Source organism: Scatophagus argus, chromosome 5 (assembly GCF_020382885.2).
Source record: "Scatophagus argus isolate fScaArg1 chromosome 5, fScaArg1.pri, whole genome shotgun sequence".
Taxonomy (NCBI): Eukaryota; Metazoa; Chordata; class Actinopteri; family Scatophagidae; genus Scatophagus; species Scatophagus argus.
In genome coordinates, this window is record NC_058497.1 from 12,364,368 (window position 1) to 12,389,751 (window position 25,384).

The window sequence follows — 25,384 nt, forward strand, 5'->3', positions numbered from 1 at the left end:
ATGAAAATGGTTCCTTCGTGTTTAGAGCAAAGGGGAACAGTTGGTGCTTGTGTCCTCTCTGATCGTTTGAAGGATGACAGCTAATCTTTCAGCACCACTGTCTATTCATTGGGAGTGGAGATCTAATCCTTCACACTCCCTCTTGACCTGGAAGCCTGCGAGATTGTTTGCCTGATTTGTTTTGTCTGTACGGGAAAGCCAGCGGTAACAAGGCTATGTGGAAGGGCAGCAGCTGCCAACAGTTCAGAGCCACTCTGTATGGTACAGGTGTCTGTGTGTGCTTAATAACAAACATTTTATCATGATAAAAATGACAATTTTTTTATGGTAAATGCAGATTCTTCTTCATACGCAATTTTGCAACTAGAATTGGTTCTGGCTTTTTTATGTGATCGTACAGTGTTGAACTGACCACATGGTGTTGGTCATTAAATGACTCTGTTTGGACATGTTCTTCTCTGCACCACAGTGTGTATTTATTCACATTCATTCTGACACTTTTTTCTATACGAACATATTTGGCTGCTGCAAGAAGTTTATCATCACCCCTTCAGTCTGACCATTGGGCTGCCACTAGCCCAGCAAGCTGTGGAAAGCATTGCAATTCGCTGAAACTGATCCGATCATATTTTGTCGAGACCAAAAAACCTGATCTGTCAGGACTATGAGATGTACTTACTTGGTGGGTTTGCTTACGGTGGTGGAGCTTTGCTGTGGCCCTCTGCATGTATCCACATGACTTGGTTTGTGCCACACTAATCTAAATGCCTTTGATGTGTTGATGGTGTTAGGTGTGTCTCACTGTGTGCTTGTGAGTGTTTGCCCCTTTCAGATGGGAACAAATCCCAAGAGGATACCCTCTTGCTCATCTGCCTCTTGATGAAAGCTGATTGAGTCAGTACATGATGATGGTTACATTATTACTTTGGACTTTGTGATTTAGGTTTTGGAATAACTTTAGATTATTTACTTGCACTCAGAGCAAAATAAAAAAAATTAGAGCAGTGTGGCTGAGAAGTGTGTGGTAGTTACGCTGAATAAATAGTTTATTTTCTGTCTGTTTTCCTTGCTGTAAAATGCGAAGGTGTTCACAGTGTTTCGCACTGTCTACACAAGCCAAATATCCCTCAAGGGTATCATATCATATCCCCTCATAAACACACTCATATGGTGCATCCATCTTTTAGGGAAATTTTCAAGTGATGGTACTGTAATCTGTAACCTGCTTATCTCATTAAACTTTAATAAACTGACTGCTGGGGCTGTTAACTATAGGCACAGAGAACACAATCAATACAGTACAATACAACAGTGGAGTACTTCTCCTCATGATATTATATCACTTTGTTTAACAAGATTCTTTAAATACATCCTAGTTGTAAATGAAAACTGACACAAGCTGTTCCAATGTCAAACAAGGATACTGAAAACTGCAAAGACCCTGTTCTCAAAAAAGTGCTTCAGAGTCTGAAAGAGCTTGAATATCATCTTGCAATTGTTTAGTTTAGTGTTACTTGTGAGTGAAAAAGGTTTACACATTTTATATCCCTGAAATTAATATTATTATCATCATAGGACTTAAATGCAACCAAATACAAATTACATAGAATCAGAAATTAAAACCTTGTAATGCGGTTTCTTAGCCCCTGTATTGTTGCACCACTTGAGTCTTAAGTCTATCTACTTACTCCCACCCACAAATACGGTACTATTCTGTTATCTATGTGAGTGGGAGGGTACACACTTAATACGCATCAGGTAGCTTTTGTTTAATGTAAGGGGAGGAATATGAATTGTATTTGTGATTAGTAAAGAGGTGTAGTGAGGGGCAAAGATTTGGTACAAAACAATCTAGCAGGTGTTTTACATTATATGTGCATGCACAGAAGCCCCACTGACTGAGATACATTGCAGCAGCCTCCAGAAACCTCGCTCTCTATTTGTACTTTTACTCCTATGTCCACTACGTCCACTGAAACCCCAATGGCCTGCCGGTGGTTTAATTATAACAAATTCATGCTGTGTGGCTGAGGACTTCATTTTGAATCCTACTAGATATATTAATGAATTCAGAAAATGTGTGCATCAAATGTTACTTATCAGTGAAAAAGGTCCAGTTTGTCAGTTAGCTTGCCCACCCTTGGCAACGAGCAAAAAGTCTGTAGTTCATAGCTAATAAAATTAGATTATTCTCCAACTCCATTCTGCTCTGTGCTCCCACCACCAAACGGTTCACTCCCAGGATGGCCATTCTCTGGAGCTGGCTGCACTACAGGAGGTAACTCCTTATATATTTATTTGTTTATTTGAAAGTCTGGTCCCCATACTGTCTGCCTTGAAAAATTCTGGCCCTTGGGCAATGTAGTTGATGACCCCAACTTTAAGAGGATATATGTTTCTTGTCTTTTGCATTTTATATTAATTTCATTTACTTTGGTATGCATGTGGACTTAGCTACCAACTTTCTTACCTGTTTGGATGTCTCTTTGCATTTCTCTTTCCAGAGATAGTTTCACTACCTATTGTCTATGCTCTACCTTTCTATCATAGATGTACACACACACACACACTCACACACACAGGCATTGGGCCGTAAGAGGAGGAGTGTTTGGAAAATGAAGCTCTTCTATGTGAGCAGTCTGCTCTCTCTCTGCAGGCTTCACATAACAAGCGTAACCACTTTTCTCGCTCTTCCTGTCCCTCTTTCTGTCTCTCCCTCTTGCCCACTTACTTTCTCGCTTGTTCTGTCTCTCTCATTCTCCTCTGTTACCCCCTTGTCTCCTCATCTCCCCAAATTTTCTCTTCTCTTCTCTTCTCTAGTCTTCGTCATGTTTTGCCGTTTCTCCCCTCCATGCAGGCGTGGTGAATGGATCTCTAAATTAATCCCTGACTCTTGCTCCGGGTGGTGAGCAACGCTCCGCATTAGAATAGGGAATTCTCTCTGACCTTGGCTAGTTCCTCTCTATTCTAGTATTCAGGAAGCGTGAACGGATCATAAAAATCCCTGGTCCCCATCGTTTCCCCTATTCACCAAGGAATACAACCCATTTTCTTGTCCCAGGGTCACACATCCTCTGCTGTTGTCAGTCTTTCTTTGTTGTTTCCCACGTGCACATGCATTCCTGTGTGCATGTCTCTTTTGCGGTATCTGGACAAGTATATCTGTCTAGGTGCGTATTTGTGTCTGACTTTCTCCTTGCTGTGTTTGCATTTGTGTATATGTGTGCATGTGTGTGTGTCTTTTTGATGTGCCTCAGCCAGAGATGCACGCCATTCCACAGGGTTCACCACTGCATCTCTATTCACTGGCTTATAGAAAATAATTCACATGGATTAGCATGACCAAAAGCTGCAGTGATTGTGTGCCTGTGTGTGCGTCTCTCTCTCTCTCTCTCTCTCTCTCTGTATGTGTGTGGTGGCATTTCTGTCCATACTGAATGTGTGTGTGCAAACCTGTGTGTCACTGAGGTGCACTGGCACATATGAACCGACTGTGCGTGTGCCTGCTGAGACAGAGTGTGATGAAGATAGACAGAAAGAGATAAGGTGAATTAGGGATGGAGGAGAAAGAAATGGAGAGGAAAGGATTTGTAACAAAGAGGTGGTTATGGCTGGTTTGGGGTGTCAGAGCTGAGAGGCAGAATGATGTGCTGTTATGGCGGTAAATGCCATTCCTTATATATGGGATGGCATATTACTGTTATTTTAATTCACTGTATTTCCAAAATGAAGACAAAAGACAAATAATTCTCTTATGTTCTACGCTATACCAACTGCTCTCTACAGCAGTAATAATAATGATGATGTTGTGTGGTATGGTGGTTTTGGTGGTTGATTATTACAGTGAGGCATATCCTAATTTGTCATCTAGAGTTAATATACAGTAGATTGTGCCTATAGTGAATCATTCGAAAATCAATACTGTTTATATATTATTGACTGATGCCACAGATTGCATTTACATGCAGGCTGCACCTGATTATCCTTGCAGCCTGACTGAGTCAAACTGTTGCAGTCACTATCTCCTTGAGGTGTCAGTCTTGTTTTGTCGTCATTTAAGGATGAAATTAATTCATTCAGAAGCGCAAAGGTGATTAGACTACTGAATTAGAAATGGTACACTCATGACTTGGGAAAGTTCCCTTCTTATCATTCCTCACATGGTTAATTATTGTATTTGCATTAATATAATATTCTAATGAAATATTTACACATCACCTAATGTAACCTTGGCTCTTGTGCTAGCTGTTAGCACTCTCTGAATAAATCTGTGATCTTCATACTCTCCGGGATTGGGACCAGGACCAGGCCACATGAAAGCATTGTTGATAAAGTGTAACTGGGTGGCAATCAGTGTGTGAGTCAGTCAAGGTGATTTAGATTGAATGTGTAAACTCTGTGACTGAGTTCGGTCTCATAAAAACAAAGCACAGGGTCTCTAACTATAACTGCATTTTCAGATACTGGTGTCTTCTGATGTTAAATGTTAAATGGCATCAATTATGACTGTTAATGCAGAAGTGAAACAGGTCATGAGTTGTTAAAGCTGGATATATCACAGTGTGTTAAAGGGGTTTGTGGGGTAACTAAGGAGCTTGTGTATGTGCTCGCTATTACAACGCCATAGGCTAAACTGATGTGCACCTTCTCAAAGGTGCAACTAAATGTTGGAGCTATTGTGGCTAAAAATGAAATGAAACATTGTGCCTGGTCAGTTTGTGGTTTTCCCCACAAGTTTCTGTCCTGTGACAGCTGCAGACACTGGATTTTTTCCTTTTTTCACAGCATTCACTTTACTGATTGCTGCTGGCATGTTAAGAGATTTTCAAGTAATATAACAAAAAAAAAGCTTCTAAAATCCTTTACCAACCTTACCTTTAAAGATACCAAGTGGAAACACACCCTTAAAGGTCTTAATTCCTATGTCAACAGGAAAATAACTGCCTGTGTGGTAACTTAGTTGGTAATTGGTAAATGGTGTATGGTGTAAATACGGTGATGACACACACACAAACACACACTTTCAAAGAGTATATTCATGTCCACACTTGGAGCTTTGATTAAACAGATTCCTGGAACACCAATTCAGTAACACTCACCCACACATACACACACTTACACACACACAGAAATTGAAGTTTTTGCAGTCAGTCTCTGTGACACATATACACATTGATTTGACAACCTGTCCATATATTTCCAACTTCCTCACATACAGCACTTCTCTGTGCTCACTCATTTCATTAAATGGCTCTGTCACCATGTAGATGATTTGAGACGCTCAATAATAGCACTGTACTCACCTTCATTGGTGAAGTTTTGCATGGTTATATGTCTTCTTAATGGCCACACTGGGGGAAATAGAGTGAAAAGATATCTGAAAACCCAGCAAGGCAAGGAGATTTATATTGCAGCAAGCCTTCGTGTATTCATGTTACTGTCATACTGAAAGTGTTGGATGACTCTGATGGCCCATAAATGCTTTTCCTGACATCAAGAGACATTATTAAGTTCAGTGCTAATAGCACGGCAATAATGGATTAGTTTAAACATCTTCCATTTGCAGGTGCCTTCACTGGTGCATTATTTTGTTAGCAATAACTGTGTAATTGAAATGCTTTACATGATACTATTTAAAGTCAGGTTGACACTGGAATAGTGGTAATGAAACAGTAGGGAAGAGCAACAGTATATTCAGGGATGAACTGCAGCTCAGTTGATATTTTTCAGTGCCTTTCATAAGTTCAGAGCCTGCAAGCTTTACAGACAGTAGCTCTACTGGTCAAGAGGTTTAAAGCTGCCTCTTCACATAGATGGTCCTTACTTCATCCAGTCAAGTAATTTTAACATACATCATCCCTGCAGTTGGTCTATGTGCATATATTTGCATCAGCAAGCTAGCAGTGAGAACCACCAGTTTCACAAAATATCTGTGGTCTTATTCTTAACAGTATTTCATAAGAATTCATCTACCTCCTACAAGACACTGATAGCTATATGGTTAGTAAACGAAAAACGAGAGGTTGTGGAAGGAGATATCAGGTTTTGAGGGAGATTGTCAGACACACACAATTAGAAATCTAATAATATGCAGATAAAGTACTGTTTCTGCACTGTCCTGCTGTGCTAACAAACATTGATTGCAAAAATATAGTGACCATATTTGAACACATATAGAAAACTGTAAATTTTCTTTAAATGCATTTTAGGACTATTGTGGTTTTTAACCAACTCTTTTGTTTGTGTATAAAAGTACTGGTTTTTCATGCTAAACTGCGTCATGAATTTCAGCCATTGTTTTTCAGTATTTTCTCATACACAAGTATAAAGGTGAAGTTGTAAAGGGAAAATGATTATGTATAATGATTATGTTTCATTCCCTGTCACTGTGTTACAATTTATGGGAATGAGACTGCACAGGAACATCTTGTACTGATTGTACTGTACATCTGTACATCAGATTAATGAACACCACTTTGTAAATGGTCATGTATTTTTAAAAGTATTCATTAGCGGTGTTAGTATATTTCAGCAGCTATGCGCTTGAGGAGCTTGCAACCCTCCACTTGAAGCAAGTCATTAAAATTGTCCAAGTAGGTACTGTATGCCTGATGTACAGTGTTGAATTATATGAGCTTAACTGACCCACTTGTCATGTAGATGGTTTTCATCGTCTTGCTGATCCTTCATTATTTCCTGTTTTGGTCAGTCTGTTTAACAGACACTATCTGAAAATTCACAGCTACCGACAGCGTTGTGCACACATGCATTTGTGCTCATCACACTAATAGATTCACATTTTCTAATTTTATCATAATCACCAGTGACAACCAAATGTGTGTGTGTGTGCACACTTGCGTGGTGGCTTATGTGGTGTGTTGTAAGTGCTCCCTGAAGAATAGCTCTGTGCATCACTTTATTCTCAGCCTCAGTAATGACCAAAAAGCAAGCAATAATATTAGACCATGCAGTGTGTCACGATGCATCCACTCGTTCGCTCCAGTTTATCTGATTTCACTTAGTGATACAATAAAACAGACTGTTTCCCAGTTTGGCTCACTTCTTTCACTAAGAAGTCCACAGCCAAGGAGTGAACTTAACATCTGACTAGTAAAGGGCGACACTGTGATGCACAGGTAGCATTGGTCCCAGTAGAATTTGATTCTTTATTGTCAAATGTACAATAAATATGCAGCCCTTCTTGACAGTTTCTAAGACCAGTGTAGATGACAAGTGTAGGGTAACGCAGGAAAAGTTCCTCAAGCAGCTATTTTGTCAGAATTAAAACAGAGGAGTGTATCTGCTCATAGTGCAGCTTAAGAAACACATGTTGTTTTATTAATAAAGAAGACAATCAGAAAGAGCTGCAGTTTCATGCTGTACACTGTGTCAGTAGTAGTTTTCCCCACAACAAAAGGGTTCAGTACAGAGTAAACTTGGTTACCTTGCTATGGAACAGCTCAGTGTCTCTCCTTTGCATTGTTCCATTTCCCCCTGCAATAACTGACAAAATATTTTTTGTGATGAATGATCTACAGTTAGCACTAACAGCATTAACAAACTCATTGCATACCCTGTGGCTACCACACTATGTCATCAGTGTAATGTTCTGAATGTGAGGCAGATGCAGCTGAACGTTCTGTTAACATTAGCATTAACCTAATACTTATGATACAGCACTAAGTACAGCTCAGTTAACTATGGGACTGTTATAGGTGAGGTAAAATGACACTGGATCGCATGCATTTCCTTGTGAATCCCTCATGTAAACTCAGGCAATCTGAAATCAGCACAGAAATGACTCTGTCTTACTAACACTGAAAACTTTTTGATTTTGATTTTGATTTTGAAAAGGAAAGGCTTTGAAACAGAACTTTGACTATGCGGTAAATCCATAGCTATGGTACTAAAATGTGAATGAGTTTATGGAGACCATTAATGTCAGAAATATTTTTTTCTGACACTAAAGATGTCAGTAGGCAATATTGGTACACAACATGGTTTGTGATAAGAATAAAATAACGGTGAAACATGCATTTAGAAATAATAACGATGACCTGAAAGTCGTATTAATGAAATTCCTCTTCGTGTGTCTGCAGTTCCTGGAAGCCAGTTAAGGTAGAGTGAGACAGTCTTATTGCAGGTTTTTACAGACTGCAGAGCCTGAAGCAGATTGAGTTTAATTCTCCCACAGCATGCTGCAGTGTTTTGTCTGGGTCGGCCTGGTGATATGAAAGTAACAAACATTGCTGTAGGGAACGTCAATCAGAAGGACGGAGCAGTTCCTACTGAATTCGAAGTTAGCACTGTATTTTCTTGCGTGTTTGTTGAAGGCCCAGTACTAATGAACAATGAATAACATTATTAGACAATGCTGTATGTCTCAGTGAATAGTCACATTCCCCGCAGGTAATCTGACTTCGCCGGGATAAAAGGCAGACTGCGTCTCTTTAACCCACTTGCTGACCCACACCTACACACTCACACACACACACACACACACACACACACACACATACACACCATAAGTGCCTTGACTGTTTCTGTCTGTCTAATGTGTTTCATTAAGACTTCAGTTTTCCCACCGGGCATGATAGCTGCGCTGTAAACAGAAAAAAAAAAAAAAAATTGTTTCCTCCGTGTTTGTTTTTCACGCTGTGGCGTTTGGAAGATGAAAAGCATGAGAAGAGATGACAGCGGATTTTAAGTGTTACCCATTGCCTTAGCAAAACACAGGGGTCTTTATACTGCATGGAGCCATGTATGCAGTAATTGTCTGTGACGTCTTTTTGTTGTTCTTCACTCTCCCTCGGCTTAGCTGCTGTTGTTGTCATGTTCTGATCAAAGGATTTCCATTTCCAGTCTTTCTCCTCTCCTCTTTCTCTTCTGTCCCTCTCAAATTGCTTTTTTTAACGCTTAGAAGCACAGGAATGCACTCGTGCATAATCGCAAACACAAACACGATGCTTTCCTCTTGTCTTAGTTGTCTGCTTCTCCTTTCTATATTTCTCAGCTTCAGTTTCCTCGAGTCTTGCTCACCAGTCAGTTTCCACTGCGCTTACAGTATTTCCTTCCTTCCTGTGTCTCTCTTGCACACCCACCTCTGTCTGTCATTGCTCTGTCTCATTACTCATTAGCTGTTAAGTGGCTTTTGGCGTGGGACAAAAGCTGTGATTTGTATGTAATGGATTTCTTTAAACTAAAACTGACACATTGGTTGCTGAAGCACACACTGTACCTACGCCTACGTCATCACATCTGTCACCTGCAGTATTTATCTGTCCCAGTGTTTCTTTTGATTTCCCTCCCTCTCTCGCTCTCTCTCTCTCTCTTTCTCTCTCCTTATCTCTCCTGCGCATTTTATTTGTCCATATTTGCCACACTGGAACTTGGATCCTCAGTGAATATGAATGATTTCAGGACATGATGTATTTTGAAATCGCACTGTTTCACTGCAACACTGTTTATTTGGACGTTTCCTCTTAATCATGAGGCTCCCTATGTAGTCTGTCTGTCTTTCTGTCGCTTGTTCTCATTCTCTCTTTCTCTCTCACACCTACATACACACACACACACACACACACACACACACACACAAACACATATACACAAACAACAAGAACTTGTTCCCTAGCCCTCATGTGTGTGTTTGTTTCCATGGATTTATGATGTGGATGAAAGGAAGGGCATTAGTTAATATTGATGAGTGCTGCCACTCAGTCCTTCTCACTGAGGCTCACTTAGAGATGAGAGGCATGACCTTTTGCACACACACACACACACACACACACACACACCCACACCTGCACACCAGTGTGCACACACCTCCGCACATTCACTAACACTGACAAATGAACACAAAAAGCCCAACAAAAAAATGAAATTAAATTGAATAAAACAAACACACACATGCAAAGACTCGGTGCATTCATTGTTGTATTATTGAAGTTGACCTCTGTGCCTCTAACTGGAGAAACAGCATCTACATGTTTGTGCGCATGTCAATCTGCAGTGGTTAAAACCTGTTTGCTCATCAGGAACATTGAGATGCTTCCACACCTCAAAACCAGCATTGGCCTTGAACCAATTCATCCCTAATGGCCCATTGGTATTCAGCAAGAGTAATAGATTCCTAGGTAACCAGCAGGTAATTCATCACACTTACAAATAGGAAGAGACAGAGTAGGAAGCAAAAAAAGCTATTAAACTGATCAGAGCGGGAGCAAGGTTCATATGAAGAGAAAGAAAGGCTCTCATGGAAATAGAGGGAAATAATTAATTATGCGCTTTGAGACGATTATCGTGGGGGCAGATGCACATAAAAGAGGCAAGCATGGCCAACACATGTGAACACAGAGACACACATATATGCATGTGCGCACACACACAAACGCACACTCACACACACACACTCAGCAGTGCAGTTGAAGCAAGTCATCTAACCTTTATGCTAGACAGAAAGATGGGTATTGTGTATGTTTGTGTGTTTACTGGTCTTAGAGGTCAATTTCTTTCTGACAGCAGTGGTATTTACCTCGTTAAGCTCGCAGGTTTACCTGTGTGTGTTTATATGCATGTGTGTGTGTGTGTGTGTTGGGGGGGGTAGAGGGACAGAGTGCAAGTGTGTGTGTATGTGTCTGTGTTTTGAAAGTCACATCACGGTTTGCCCACTCACATTCTGGCTCTTCTTGCTGAGGTAGTGGAGTGCACCAAATCACATGCACACACACACACACACACACACACACACACACACACAATCGATCTGGCCCTTCAGACAGTCACAGTGATGGATGGATACTCCCTTGCTTCTATTTTTACCCCTGAGTGTCTGCCTTCTCATCTTCACAAGTATAAAAGCAAAAATCCCCTGTATAATAGTATAATCCACAAACTAATCGGTATGTGTGCTAAGAGGATGTTTTTCCATTATTTTCATTTTTATGACTAGTGTGTGTTTTTCTTCCAGCTAGCAGTCCAGCAGTTCTTTTTCTTTTTTCCTGGCTGAGACACTCCTGACTCTCTTTCTTCTGAGGCATCATTTATATCATTTTAATTACTTAACTGCTGTAGATATTAAATACTGAGCTAATTGTAGCTACTTTATATACTGTCGGTTAGGTTTATCTACAGCAAACCATCATATCCTCTAAGCTCATTTGGTTGTAGCATCATTGTACTATAAGAACCACATATACTATATAGCAAAGGTATCCAGACACAATTTCTGGGGGCTATTGTTAGTGCCTGGACTTGGCACCTTACTTCTAGTGAACTGAAATTGGATGAGTTTGATATGGAAGAAGACTGTAAGACCTTTGCCAGACCTTTTCCTCCAACATCAGTGCCTGACCTCACTATATTATTATTATTATACTATTTATACTATTATACTATTTCAAGAATTTCCCTCCAGGGATTAATAAAGGAATTCTGATTCTGATTCTGATTCTGATAACTATTGCATGAAAGGGTAAAAATGCACAGAAACTTTTCCAGAAGAATCTATGTATTCATGTTGGAACTTTGTTGGGAAATACATTATGTCATATGAGGTATGCTTTCCTGACCAAACATGTAGAGCAAAATCAACACAAGGGTGAAAGATCAAATTAACCAAATGAAATGTGATTTATACACACTCAGACAGTTCTGAGAAGAGGTCTCATTAGGTAACATAAGTGAAAACATCTGTATGAGAGTGCAGGAACATTTTTATATGCAAAATATACTATATTATAATTTGCTCTACCACGACCGGTTACAACATTAAAATGCTTGTGATCATTTAATACATCATTAAAAAAAATTAATTATTCATAAAAAATATTACACTGAATAAAGAGCACTTTAACTGTTGAACTGCTACTTTAACTGCAGTTGTAGCAGGAGAGTTGTTAAGGAGAGTGAACTTAAGTTTCTTTTTTTCTGATGGCCTCATCTATGAAAACTTTTGATAATGAATTTGACACCAAAAGAGAAACTGTTGTTAACCATCACCATACTTCCTACTGTGACCCTCACTAAAATCATTCCCATTATTAATATAAGTATTTCTCCACAGGCAGTGACTTTGGCAGCGTTAACACTCAAGGATAATACAGCTCTTTGTTACGCCATGTTTCTTCTCATTATAAGATCTATCAAAACAGTACCCAGACAATGACTCCATTTAGACAGGCATTGAGTTGGGAAATGTAAACTAGCTGAGCATTCACATTACCTCTCGGCAGTGCTGAAAAAGTTCAAAACAAGGTCAAATGCTTCCCATCTGGGGCCCTCCCCTAGTTAGAGGAGTGACCAGAAGGTACGTATAAATGGGATCACCAACCGCCTGGAGGACCCCACTGCTGTTGTTTTTTTTTCCCCCCTCTCTAAAATTCTCAAGGCAGAGGGCACTGCTCACTGTCTGCTCCACATTAAGTTAACAGTGTCTCAACTGTCTCAGTAAGTGCTTACATTATCATTAAAACATACATGCATATTTGTATTTCTAGAATTGTTTTGTGTCTGTGTGTTGTGTTCGTGTGTGTTCATCCATTCGTTTGCAGCACATACAGCATTTGAGTTCAAGTGGCTAAATACCATTCATTAGCAGCTATTACTGTCTGGCGACTGAGCAGCTTTAGGAAAACACTCCGCTCTGAAACTGTTGACTGCAATAGCTGTCAAAGCACATTTAGTAATCACACATATAGAGTCCCATAGGTAAATGTCAGACTGTGTGAGGGAGTGTGTGTCAAGAGAGAGCCCATTACTTATCTCTGTTAAATTAAGAATGGCAGTCTTTCTTTCTTTCTTTCCCACAGCCAGGGTTTGCTGTTTGTAAGGCAGTAGGTGAAACTTGAAAGGAAAGATTTGGGTCAGTAACGGTTTGGTGTCTGCTGTAGGAGGGACTGGGAGGTCCAAGAGAGGGTGAGAGAGGAGGAGGAGAAGGATTGAGAGGAAAAAGGAGAAGAGAAGGGCAGCTGTTATGAAGATCTACATTTTATGATATGTTTGTGTATATACATCGAATCACCTTCATGGTGGTTGGTGACAAGCAAGGATGCATGAATGTGATGCAGCTGTAGACATGCAGACATTATGGCAGCGTTTTACAGACTGTGCATCGTATTGAGCCAATGCTCATGCACTTTAACACTGTGTCACACTCATTCAGACAACTACAGACATTTACACACACACACGCACACATACCCACACACATGCACACGTCCTGGACTCTCGTCAAGGATTCTCCCACAAGCTCTATTCCTCACACACACACACTCACATGCTCGAGGGGATGATAGGATGATAGTACAGATGGCATACTAGAGTAATATTCTCCATATGGGATGGTAATATCGTCAGAGCAGTCATCTGGGGAGAAGGAGGGAAGGAGATTACATCTTCAGAGAGAAAGTGAGGGAGAGAGAAGCTGGCTACAATCATTGCCATAGGATTGGCCATGACTGAATTTGGTACTATAGAGTAATTGCTACTTATAATATAGTAAGTAAATGGAAGTAAATGTAGTCATAAACAGATAGGTGTCCTATACTTTTTTAAAGTTTGAATATTTAGCCATTCATATTTTACTATCCCTTTAGCGACATAGTATGTAGTTATATATATTTTCATATTAATACTGAAACATCATGTTGGTCATTAGACCCACCTTGTGTTTTGTTTGATTACGTGTGTTTATGTGATTATGAGGACAATAGAGGGAAAATGTGTAACTAAATGTCTTGAACTGTTTATTCGAGGTAACTTAGACCTGAAAGACTCACCCACCTGTGATAACACTGGCTCATTCCTCTTATCGTATGTGTCTACTCCTTATCCTCAGGAAGTGAATAACAAGAAATGATTTGTTACTTATTGCCCAAAATTTCCATGACATTTTCATTGCACTGCAGAACTATTCCTTGGTTCAGCACAAAGGAATGACTTTGACATACTGGGATGACTGAACATATTAATACAGTTTTATTTCATGGTAGTAGCTTACTGGCTTCATAAGAGATAATCCCTATCCAAGTAAAACCGCTAAGAGTCTAAGTGTTTTCTCTTACGTGTCTAAGTGTTTTCTCCATAGATTCTAACACAGACAAATTACAGCGTAAACAGAGGAAGAGCTACTTCCAATTGCAAGTTGCTAAATTGCTAATTGCTTTAATTATGCCTTCATGTTATGTGAAATCAGTCAAATGAATGTATTGAAAATACTAATTGGTCCGTTTAATCACTTTATTTTGTGGATTAATATCTAGTTATTATGAAGACTTCCTGTTTTTGCTCATCACTGTATTGTAGAGATTATCTCCCATACATGTTGACACATTTAAATCAAAATAAGATTACTGTGCTGTTGTCGTATTGTCACCACAGAGGATTACATAACAAGTTCCCTTGTCGGTTGTTGGGTGTTTAGTAACTTAATCACTGATATAAAAAAATTATAGCTGTCTATTGAAACCAGTTACTGTGGAGCCTTCTGACAAGGTCCTGGTCAGGAGCTGCTTGAATAGAAAAGGACCTTCCCCAAACTGTTGCAACAAAGTTGGAAGCATAGCATTGTCCAAAATGTCTTGGTATGCTGAAGCATTAGGATTTCCCTTTACTGGAAGTCAGGGGCCGAGCCCAACCCCTGAAAAACAGCCCCATACCACACCTGAATTTAATAGTAAAGAGGTTTGTTGCACTACCTTTGTCTCTATAGTGTATATTTCTGCAAGGTGTATCTTACAATGCACCTAATCATAGATTTATCCTTTGAACTTAAATACATATTAAAGGAAAGACAGAGCAAAATCTTAGACAAAAGTACAAGGAGGACCTCTGCTTTTCCTACAGAACCAACCACGACTCTGTCTGCAAAAACAGGCTAATCAGCAACGTAATTTACCCTCTTAAGAGATACTGAATGTCACTACACTGCCTGCTCCTCCAAATCGCTTCCAGTTCTGTAGAAACAACTCGAACAGACATGAGGATATAGATTGTTGGTTCTTTTTATAGTTCAAATCTATTTTTCATGAGAAGTCTTCTGCATTTTGAACTCCTTGGACTTTTTGAGTGTTTGTCTGTTGTGGATACAGCAAACAGTGCTGCCAACCAAGTGAAAATGGAACATGGGAGAAAGAGATGCAGAGACATCACATATGACACTAGCTACACCTTAGGCCTGGGAAACATGTTTTTCGTTATTAATTGACGCAAGATGCTATATTTCCTCTCAGGCACATTGTACTACAGTACCATGTGACCACAGAGCTTATGTATTCTTGCATCTGTGCTCATCCAACCAACCATCTAAGCAGTTGTCCATGTCCTGCATGTGTATTTTCACATTCTTCCCCCACATTCATTTTGTGTGTGCAATTATCTGCCCTGTTTGTTTGTGGTTATCTGTATGCAAACAGTTTAGCCTGAAGAAAGACAGAATGAGTCATTATCAAACATTGCTCCTGAGATCTTGATGTTCAGATAAGGCTCTGGATGTTTTTTCTGCCCATGTGTGATGATATGTGTATAATGCATAAGCCCAAGGGTGTATGTAAATAGCAGTGTTTGTGCTACAAGGAAAATTGTGTACCTGACCTAAAGGCAGTCCATGGATGTTTACTGCACAAGACAGAACACTGTTTATCTGGTAGAAATGAATTAATTTACCTCTGCAGTTTAAAAAATTATATATATTCTGTATACTGCATTCTCCTTCCACTAGTCCTTGTAAATTGTTCAGCTCAAGTTCCCAAGCCACTGACTTGTTAATTAATGATATTTTCTGTCCTCACAGGGCTAAACTCACCCATTCATGTCTTTACTTGGACGTTTATGTTTTTGTTTTACATGATGTGTTCACTGCGGCTGTAGTACAAATTAGAAAACTGCAGTATGAACTGCTGCAGTGGCTAAACTTAAAAAAAAAAAACATTACTTAACTTCTCAATTGACACAGTTTCTCTGTCAAGGAGAAATCTGTTCCAGACAGCTTTCTAACTAGGACGTTATGGTGCTGTGCGTCTCTGATAAACTTTTTTCATTGTATTCATTGGATAAATCCTCAACATTGGATTCCCTACTCAATAAATAAATAAATAAATTTCTAAAAAAAAACACAGTGAAGAAAGTTTCAGAAGAGAACAGCATGTCCTCAGCTCTGTACTGTCACAAAAACTGCACAAAGCTACAGTGAGTTTACACATACGTTACAGCTCTTGTATGTATGCATTTGATCATTCGACAGCATCCTAGTTGTCATGACTGTGGTCATATAAAACTGCAAGAGCTTTAGCTTTTGGTTGAGCTATCTCTGGCAAGATTGCGGAGGTGCAGTGTTTACAAGTGCTGTTGTTTTTTCATTCTCGTCTCAGTCTAAGTTCATGAACACCAGATGAACTGCTTATACAGTGTGTATTGTGTTCATTATTGTATTCTGCTATTCCGTTATATTGCTTTCCATTTTTCCCCCATCTGTCTTTGTTCAAATCCACTTTGTTTTAAGAGATGTTCATGAGAACATGTTTTTTATCATTTTTTTGCAGGATCTCACAGTTTCAACCCTCTTGTGAGTTAACTTCTCGTACACTAGATTTCGGTTCTCAGGGTATTTTTCCCAAAGAGGACTATGATCACACTTTCTGAAAAGTTGGAATGTGGAGTTGTCTTTTTTTCCTATGCCACTACATAGCAAAATTCTCAGAGTTAGTTTTCCAGTGTTAAGCAAAAGTGTTAAAATATAGATTTGAAAGGACATTGTTAAAAGTTTATTTAAGTTTATTTTACTTAGTTGTATGTACTTTAAAAAGTGTTAAATTAACTCTGCAAAGACTGGGACAAAATAAACAAAATAACAATACAAGAACTGACTCTCTCAGAATTAATTTAACACTATAAAATTTGCTGTGTATGTAGCTATAACTAAATAGTTTTTTGTTTTTTAAAAAAGGTACTTATTCATCATTTTCTGAAGAATACCCCCATTGGAGATAGCATAAAAGCTCTAGCTTGAAAAGGTAGCTTCAGCTTCTGGGCCTTTGATGCACCGAAGCCTTGAAGAATTGCAGATCTTTGAATGAGTCTGTGTTTACTTTTATTTTATGAGTCCTTGTTTACGTATACAAATGCACTTATTGTCAGTTATGAGCTCCCACTTATTCATTAATTGTAGGCTCCTCTTTACAACTTTATCTGTTGTTTTTAACTGTCCACAGAAAAGCTCCACTGGAGCAATAAATATTGAGTGCCTTGTTCAAGGGCACCTCAACAGTGGTTGAGGAGAGATGTTAGAGCACTATTGCTTTCCTCTAACCACACTTGAACCAGCCATCCTCTGGTCACAGTTCTGCCTCTCTATCTTAAAATCTATCACCACCCAAGTGGGTTGACATTTAATCATGTTTTGCATGGTTAATTCACCACAGTTGCCCCAGCATTTTGACAGATTATTCTATAATAACAGCCTTTGGTTCCTGGTCTCTCGTTGCCAAAGTGCTTGACCATGACATTGAAACTCTACCTGCTCTTGATGTAATTCTCCAGATGGAAATTTTAGCAAAAGGCTAAAATGTAAATTGATATATTTTGTTAAAGAAACGGGGGTTGAAAGGCATGCAGCAACCTTTAGAGATGTAAGACTTCTGGAGCCAATTCATTATCCTTTCACTGAGAAAGGGCAACATAAAACTGGTCTGACATACCAGGAGTTACACACAAAATAGATCAGGTTCACAGTTATGTTTCAGAGGTCATTTTAAATGCTTATGTGAACAGCTCTAGAACAGCAAAAGGTTTCAATAAGAAACTGAAAACCTGAGTTTGTTCTTGTATGGTTTGCTTTGGGCACAGTTCTTTCAGCTATGATCATATGTGGACAAACCTCAAGAGAGTGTTTGATTAATTGTGTTTTTTGTGTGTGTTGCACAATGTTGTCTTAAGGGAAAAGGGAATTATATTAGCACACAGAGATGATAAATAAGACTATTTATTATTTAAGAATAAGAGTGTGTGTGTGTGTGTGTGCGTGCGTGTGTTTTTCTGATCTCATGTGGACAAAAAGGGTTGAACACTTGGTTTACAGTTAGGTTGAGTTTGAGGCATTGGTTAAGGTTAGGGGAAAGGTTAGGGTTAAACAAGTAATGGTTACGGTTGTGATTAGAGTAAGTCTCCAGGGAATGAATGTTAGTCTGTGTAATGTCCCCACCGGGCATGAAAACCTACACCGTGTGTGTGTCTTTGTCTGTGTCTGTGTGTCTGTTTAGCTCTCTTGGCAGAGGTTGACTTTTTGCTTGAGGACAAATACTGTTCACTGTGCTGCTCCCCTGCAGCGTGTGGAGACTCCCAGGGGGGACTGAAGGTGTAGTTACACTCTGTGGCAGAACTGTGGCCACTCACAGGAACAAGGAAAGGGGAAAGGACCCATTCTCTGACACACTCCCTCTGTCTTTTTGTCTCTCATACTCTCGTTTTACTTTTTGTTACTCAGGTTTTGCTGAGTCTTTTGAGACAAGGAGATAAATGCAGCAACAGACACATCTGGCAGCTTTGCCCCTGATGATTTTAATCGAGAATAGAGCTAATTACAACATGCTAAGTATTCATCAGTCAGTGTGTTTTGTGTAGGTGCATACCAATTCAGAATCAAGACAATCCCAACATTTGGTAAACATCCATCCATCCATTTTCTATAACGCTTATCCGTCAGGCGGGGGGGGGGGTTTGAACCTATCGCAGCTAACTACGGGCGAGAGGCGAGGTCACCAGTCAATTGTAGGGCTGGCACACAACCACACACTCTCACACTCACAGCTAGGGGCAATGTAGAGTAGCCAATTAACCTAATGTGCATATTTTTGGGATTGTGGGAGGAAGCTGGAGTACCCGGAGAAAACCCACTTCAGCATACCAAGACATTTTGGACAATGCTATGCTTCCAACTTTGTGGCAACAGTTGTCCACTATTGCCCACTTGAGTATCCATTATTTTTCTCTGATGAGATATACCAAGTAAATATCATCATACATTAGTTCCTTGTCTGCACCAAAACTTACATGCAGAATCCACCAGAAATATTATTAGAGACTGGATTTTCACTACAACTACCTGACTTTATCATTTAACAGATTATGCAAGATTATTCGGTGTTCAGCTGCTAATTCGCTTGTCACGCTAATCAACATTGTATAAAACAGCAAGCCCAATTTATTCCCTCAGGTCTAGGGCTCGTTTTTGTCCTTGACAACTACATTAACATTGGAAGTAACAAGTCATTACAAGACAAGTTTGTTCACAAGTTTTCTTTAATGATTAATGCATTTTGTGTTCCCAAACCTTCTGTCTGAGACAATCTGTGTTTACCCAGGCTGGGAGCTCAGCAGACTCACAAGCAATAGCCACAGTCTGGTGGTTGAGTTTTGACATTTGGGTTTACATTTCACAGTCACATGTAATAAATTTAATTTGGTGCTGAATACTGTTCAGCCTGCTGATACTTTTCACAGAGGGTGACTGTAACCACGTCACTGTAACCACAGGGTTATGCTCCCTGTGTGCTCGAGAGATGTTTTTTTTGTTTGACTTTTGATTTCAATGCGACCCATACAGCAAGGGTGGTTATATAGTACCTAAATCCTGCATTTGTCATACAGAGGGAAGAACAGTTGTACAGAAATCTGTGTAGCCACTTCAAGTCCAGATAATGACAGCCCATATCCCTGATGTATAACCAGTGATGGGTCAGTCAGAATTCTTGTGCTTGTGTAAAATATACTCCTATCAGATGGTGCTTACACTGTGCTAAAGTCCAAATTATGTTAGATAACATCTATACTTAGTGAAGTAAGAAAGCTGAAACACTATGTTATTAAACTGACAGACTTTACAGGGGCCTATATTATGGTCTTGTATATTCTGTCAAGAAACCACACAGGAACTGATTAGTAAGATTCAAAACATATATAAGCTTGTAGCACCTTGCTGATCTCTGATTGACATGGTATCTTCACCTCCATCAGCAGGTCAGAGACTGCAGGGTCAACAAAGTCAGTGTCTGCAGGAGCAGGAGGCATATCACTGAACTGGAATAAACACAAACAAATAAGATTTGGTACTCCTAATTTAATAGCTGTCTCTGTTCATTTTGAGAGAGATATGAGGCACTTAGAGGTTGTGTCCACCAAGCACCTCTTTTTTTAGCTAGCAGCAACACTTAGCAGATGCTTGGGGAATGTGCTAGCCATGGTTCCTACTGTTGCTATGAGACAACTAGAAGCACAAAGCTCTTTGAGCAAAATTGGTTTTTAACTATAGTCACACTGGCACATTCAGTAAAAATATGCTCATCTCTTAACACATTAAGAAGTAAGCATCTTTTTCATTGCAAACAAGGAGGTAGAGAGGCCAGTGAAGAAGGCTCCGCCAGACACAGCCAAACTGTGCAGACATCAGCAACATGAAATGAAGAAAGAAGAGTGCAAACAGACATCTCTTTCACCTGTTTTTCACGGTGAACACTAGGTTTTATGACACTGGAGATGAGTTGCTGTCATTGCAGATTTCTGTCCACATGCTTGTGCACATATGGTATTTTCTGTCTAATCTGCTTTAGAGTAAAAGTCTTAAAAGTGTGTTTGTCTTGTCATATGCATTTCATATATATTGTGGTAGAGATTAGTGCAGTTACCTCTGTGCTTTTTGACCAAATAGTGCCAGAACCAAGTAAACTGATTAGCAGTCATAATTTTCCCCTCACGCATCCACTGATGGCACACTGAGCAGCACCTGGCTATCAGAAGCAATTTGAGGTTCAGTGTCTTGCTTAGGGATACTTTGACATGAAGAAGAGCCAGGGATCAAACCAACAATCACACAATCAGTGACAGCTGGCTCTCCCACAGCCACGCAAGCATTGACTGTGTTCTTATAAGATGAATCATCTGAAACTGGCCTGACTTGGATTTACTTGAACCGAATTGAGCTGAAATGACCAAATTATATAGAAACAAGTCCAATTCAATTTAAGGGTACAGTAAAGGGGAGCAGAGATGAGAGGCCAGAAGATATGGAAAGATAGAGAAGAAGAGACAAGCAGGAGAGAGAGAGAGAGATGGATGGACTGGAGGAAAAATGAGGAATAGTGAAGCGAGAAGTTAGACAGCAGGACGAATGGGTGGTAGGGTGTCATTTCCTGGTCTGTTTATCTTGTGAGCACTCTCAATCTCTGTGGACCTACTCAAAACACCTGTGTGTGTGTGTGTGTGTGTTTGTGTGTATGTGTGTGTGTGTGTGCATGCATGCGGTAGACACACATATACACAGAGATGAGGGCATATTTTTATTACTTTTTGGGACATTCCATCAAGTAATATTCTGCCAATCATGGTTATAAGAATTTCAAAGGATAGAAGTATAACATAAACACACACACACACACACACACACACACATACTGCACACCACTGTGCCCAGATGCAGTTTTGACTAAAATATATTTCTCCTTAGTCTCTCTGGTTCCCTGGAAAACCACATTCACTCTCAATTAACACTAGATGCCTTTCTTTCATTCTAACCATGTTAAAGCCTTGCATTTTATTGTAATAGCAGAAGAGACAAGCTTCATGATGAAAAGAAAGTGAGAGCCAGGAACACATTCTGCATTTTTTTTACAGCGAGAGCAGATAATAGTAGCACCATGAGAGATGGTTACATGAATTTATCCCTGACAGCTTGACAATCTGTTGAACTATAGGCATCATTATACATCAGTCAGCGGTCAGTGCTTTGTTCTATGGCACTGCAAGAAAACTTTTGAGATGAGATGTGATTGCAGTCTCCCCAGCAACACTGGAAATCAGACTAGAAAACTTCATTATCTCGGAGTTGCTGAACTGTTGTTCTGCCTTGGAAAGAGCACTAGATGCAGTGCTCCCTTTAACACAACTTGATTAATAAATAGACTAATGTTTTTAAATAACTGATTAATAGTTAATAGTCCTCAGCAGCCCCTGCTACATGTAAACATGTGTAATAACATATCCACATATGCTCTAGTTAGCTCTCTGTGGTACTGCAGTACAGGACACTCATCATGTTCCGGCACTCTTAAGAAGCAATCACACAGAGACGCGTCACAACTGAGGCATCGACTTCAAAAAAACGCCTGTAGGTAAACCACATTGGGGAAAATTGCTCAATGCACCTGGAGCTGTGTGGCTTGTGTGTGAAATTGACATGATGAGAATATGTTAAGGTCTGGCTACAGAACTGCAAGGAAAATCAAAAAAGCTCTTCTCCTCCTTCCCTCCGCACTTTCTTCTCTTCTCCTCCTTCTCCCTGTGTGCTGTGATGAATGGTTTTGATATCAGCTGTGTGTGTGTGTGTACGTGTGATGAATGACTGTGTTCGTACTGGACAGGCCCGCGGGGCTTTAGCTACTGTTGGTAGTGCTTAAAGATGACTGGAGTAAAAAGACTCTCTGTCACATCTCTCTATCTCTCTCTCTCTCTCCCTCCCTCTCTCTCTCTCTCTCTCTCTCTCTCTCTGACATGCACACACCTACATATGCACACACAGATTAACTCTGTTTAAAAGGATTGAGTCCTAGGGGTACACAGCACAGCACTTTGACAGGTGACATGTAGTTTCCTTCTCTCTTTTTCTCTTATCTTTTCCCTGCCTCTCCCCCTCCCTCTATCTTTTATCTCTGTGGCCGCATGAGGCAAAGTTTCCACACCACATTATCAATGTGTGTGTGTGTGTGTGTGTGCATGTGTGTCCATGAGTGCTTGCATGTTTTACCAGTGAATCATGCTGTAAGCAGATATGCTTTGAGCCTCGGTTTTGCCTCGATTCTTAATTTGGCAGGTTCAGTATTACAAGATTTATAACATGCCTCAGTGAACACAGGTCCTGAGGACATTTTTTTAATAATGTAGCCACAACAAAAAGCATTGTTTTATTCCTTAAAGGGCATGAGATATAGATAGTCAGAATGCTTATTGCAGATGCTGCTTGAATGTTTAACGAAGATGGTCCTTTGCTGTGTTGACACATCGTTTTTCTGGTTGTCACGGACCAGATGTGCACGGCTGCCATCGTCACCTTAGCAGCTATTACAACATTCAATGATCCCAATTAAGGGCAACTTTTATTATCTGTTCTGATTTAACTGTGCTCAAAAGGCAACAGATAACCTGCTGTCACCAAGTTATGGTCAGGTGCTCTTCTGGTTGTATTCAACATGGAACACATGGTGAATTACTGCCCTTGCTCCACCCAAACTCTATTTTTTTATATACGTTGTTTGTTTTTATAATTACCAAAAGAAATACAGCAATCTCTTGGACAGAGCTGACAGTTCAGTTCTTTATTAGATCACCCAGTAAAGTCAGTTGCAATTGTGGTTGTTATGTCCATTTTTGGGGGAGTTGAACTTCACTCAGTCCAGTCAAGTTTCATTTGGCAGCCTCGATGAGATGCTTTCTCTCTTGACAGACACTCTCATTCCCTCAATGACCAAATCTCCACTGTGCTTCCCTGAATCTGACAGCAGGGTTTCGGGTGCTGTGGACGCAAGCTGTGGTTCTGTGCTTACATAGGTGTTAACTTTGTCCATGAGTTGTCCAAATCGTTCTCCCTTAGCGCCTGCATCTGTGCTGAGGGCTGCATGAGGTTTTGCTTTTTAAAATTCGGGCCACTGCCTCAGAAGATCCAAAAAGAAGCTGGCCAAAATATGTCCTCACTTGTTTGGTTTGTGCAGTCCAGAAATCTTGGCCTTCATCTACCACTCGGTAAAACAAAGTTCAGTGCTTGGTTTGGACACAAAGACAGCCTGGATACTCTGCCTATAGTTTCGCTTGGACACCATTCCAAATGACCAGACATGTTTGATGCAAAACAGTAACATTGTAGCTGTTAGAGAGGTAAGTTTGAAAACAGAGACTCATCCTTGATGCATGAAAACTGTTTTGCTGATGAGTTGCATGCACTGCAAAATCCAAGAAACACCTTCTGAGCTGTCAAATTTGATTTGACAAACTGCAAACAGCATGACAATTGCTCACATGCACAAAATGTTTGACGTTCCCTCTGCTTTGAGCCCAGAGAAAGAGCAGTGTTGAGTTTCCAAACTTATCTCCCACTGAGTGGCATGAGAAAATATTTCAAATATTTTGTTTTGAATAATATTCATCATCCAATTGTCTCCAATTGTGTAAAAGCCATTCCCTCCCACATGAACTACTAAACTATGCCATTGCAGTTAATGTGTCCTCTAAGTGGCATCCCTTGTCTGCCCAGGAACTTAATAGCACTGAATGAAAGTTCCAATGCTGTTCTGGCAGTATTTTGATCCTGAGCTGCTGCCACTGAGAGTGCAGAACTGATTGGAGTTGCTTTATGCATAGCTAAGCACACAGTGAATTGAAATGTAGGTTTAATAACTTGCATCATGCAAAATTTTCTCTTGCTATTTTTAAGTCCTTTCATGGTAAAGGAAATGTCATTGCGGCCATGAACCGAGATGGCTGTATTTGCTTTGTTGCAGATAAAGCAAAGAAGAAAGAGTTTGTTTCTGTAATATCCTTAAACTGTTTCCATTTTTCGAACCAGTTGCAGTCTGGCAGCCCCCCCACCCCACCCCCCACCCCCACTTCCTACGCTGATGGAGTTCGCAGTGTGTCTGTAGGTGCTATGTTACAGCTTTAGTCCAAGGATTCTCTGCTTTTGGTCAGCTATGAAAAATTGTCTGAAAATGTTGTGACAGATGTCACTCCAGCAGAGATTTCACTCATTGCACCTGCCTGCTGCATGTTGTAGAACTGCCACAGGTCATATAGCAGTGGCTTCCAATTCCAGGAAATATGTTTGACTTCAGCAGTTTTGTGGGTAATGCCTCTTGTTCGTTTGGTGGCAGAACAACAACCGGGCCCTACTCTGTCACTGTGTGTGACTCAGACAAGTCTGATGTTCCAAGTAATGTGCTGAGCTAAGAGATATGAACTTGAGACACTAATGAGATGTCACCAAATTTATTCATTTCCTCATGACTTTCCAGAATGGGAAACAGAAGTGCTTATTGGTCATAACCATGGCTCATTGGACTGAGATAGTTACAGTTACAACCAACATCGATGTTCAATCACTTTTGCATGTAATTCCCTATCTCCCCATTTTCTGGCAACCCTCCATTTTCACTGTTGACTAATGCAGAAAAATGCTACAGACTTAAAATAACATAATTTTTGAGGCTAATGATTTCTCTAATGTTCAGGACTCCACACCACATTGCAACAGGATATTAAAAATTACTTTCAAAATGGCTATTTATGAAATGTCACTTTTAACAGTCCTGTTATTCATTTGGTATTCATCAAGTTTTTTGGGTTTTTTTTC

At 39.9% G+C, this 25,384-nt stretch overlaps 1 protein-coding gene across 4 annotated transcripts in view; it reads left to right on the plus strand.

Moving 5' to 3' along the window:
• gria4a (glutamate receptor, ionotropic, AMPA 4a) overlaps positions 1-25,384 on the plus strand; it is a 93,624-nt gene that overhangs the window by 3,638 nt on the left and 64,602 nt on the right. The gene's annotated exons all lie outside the window — the stretch shown is intronic.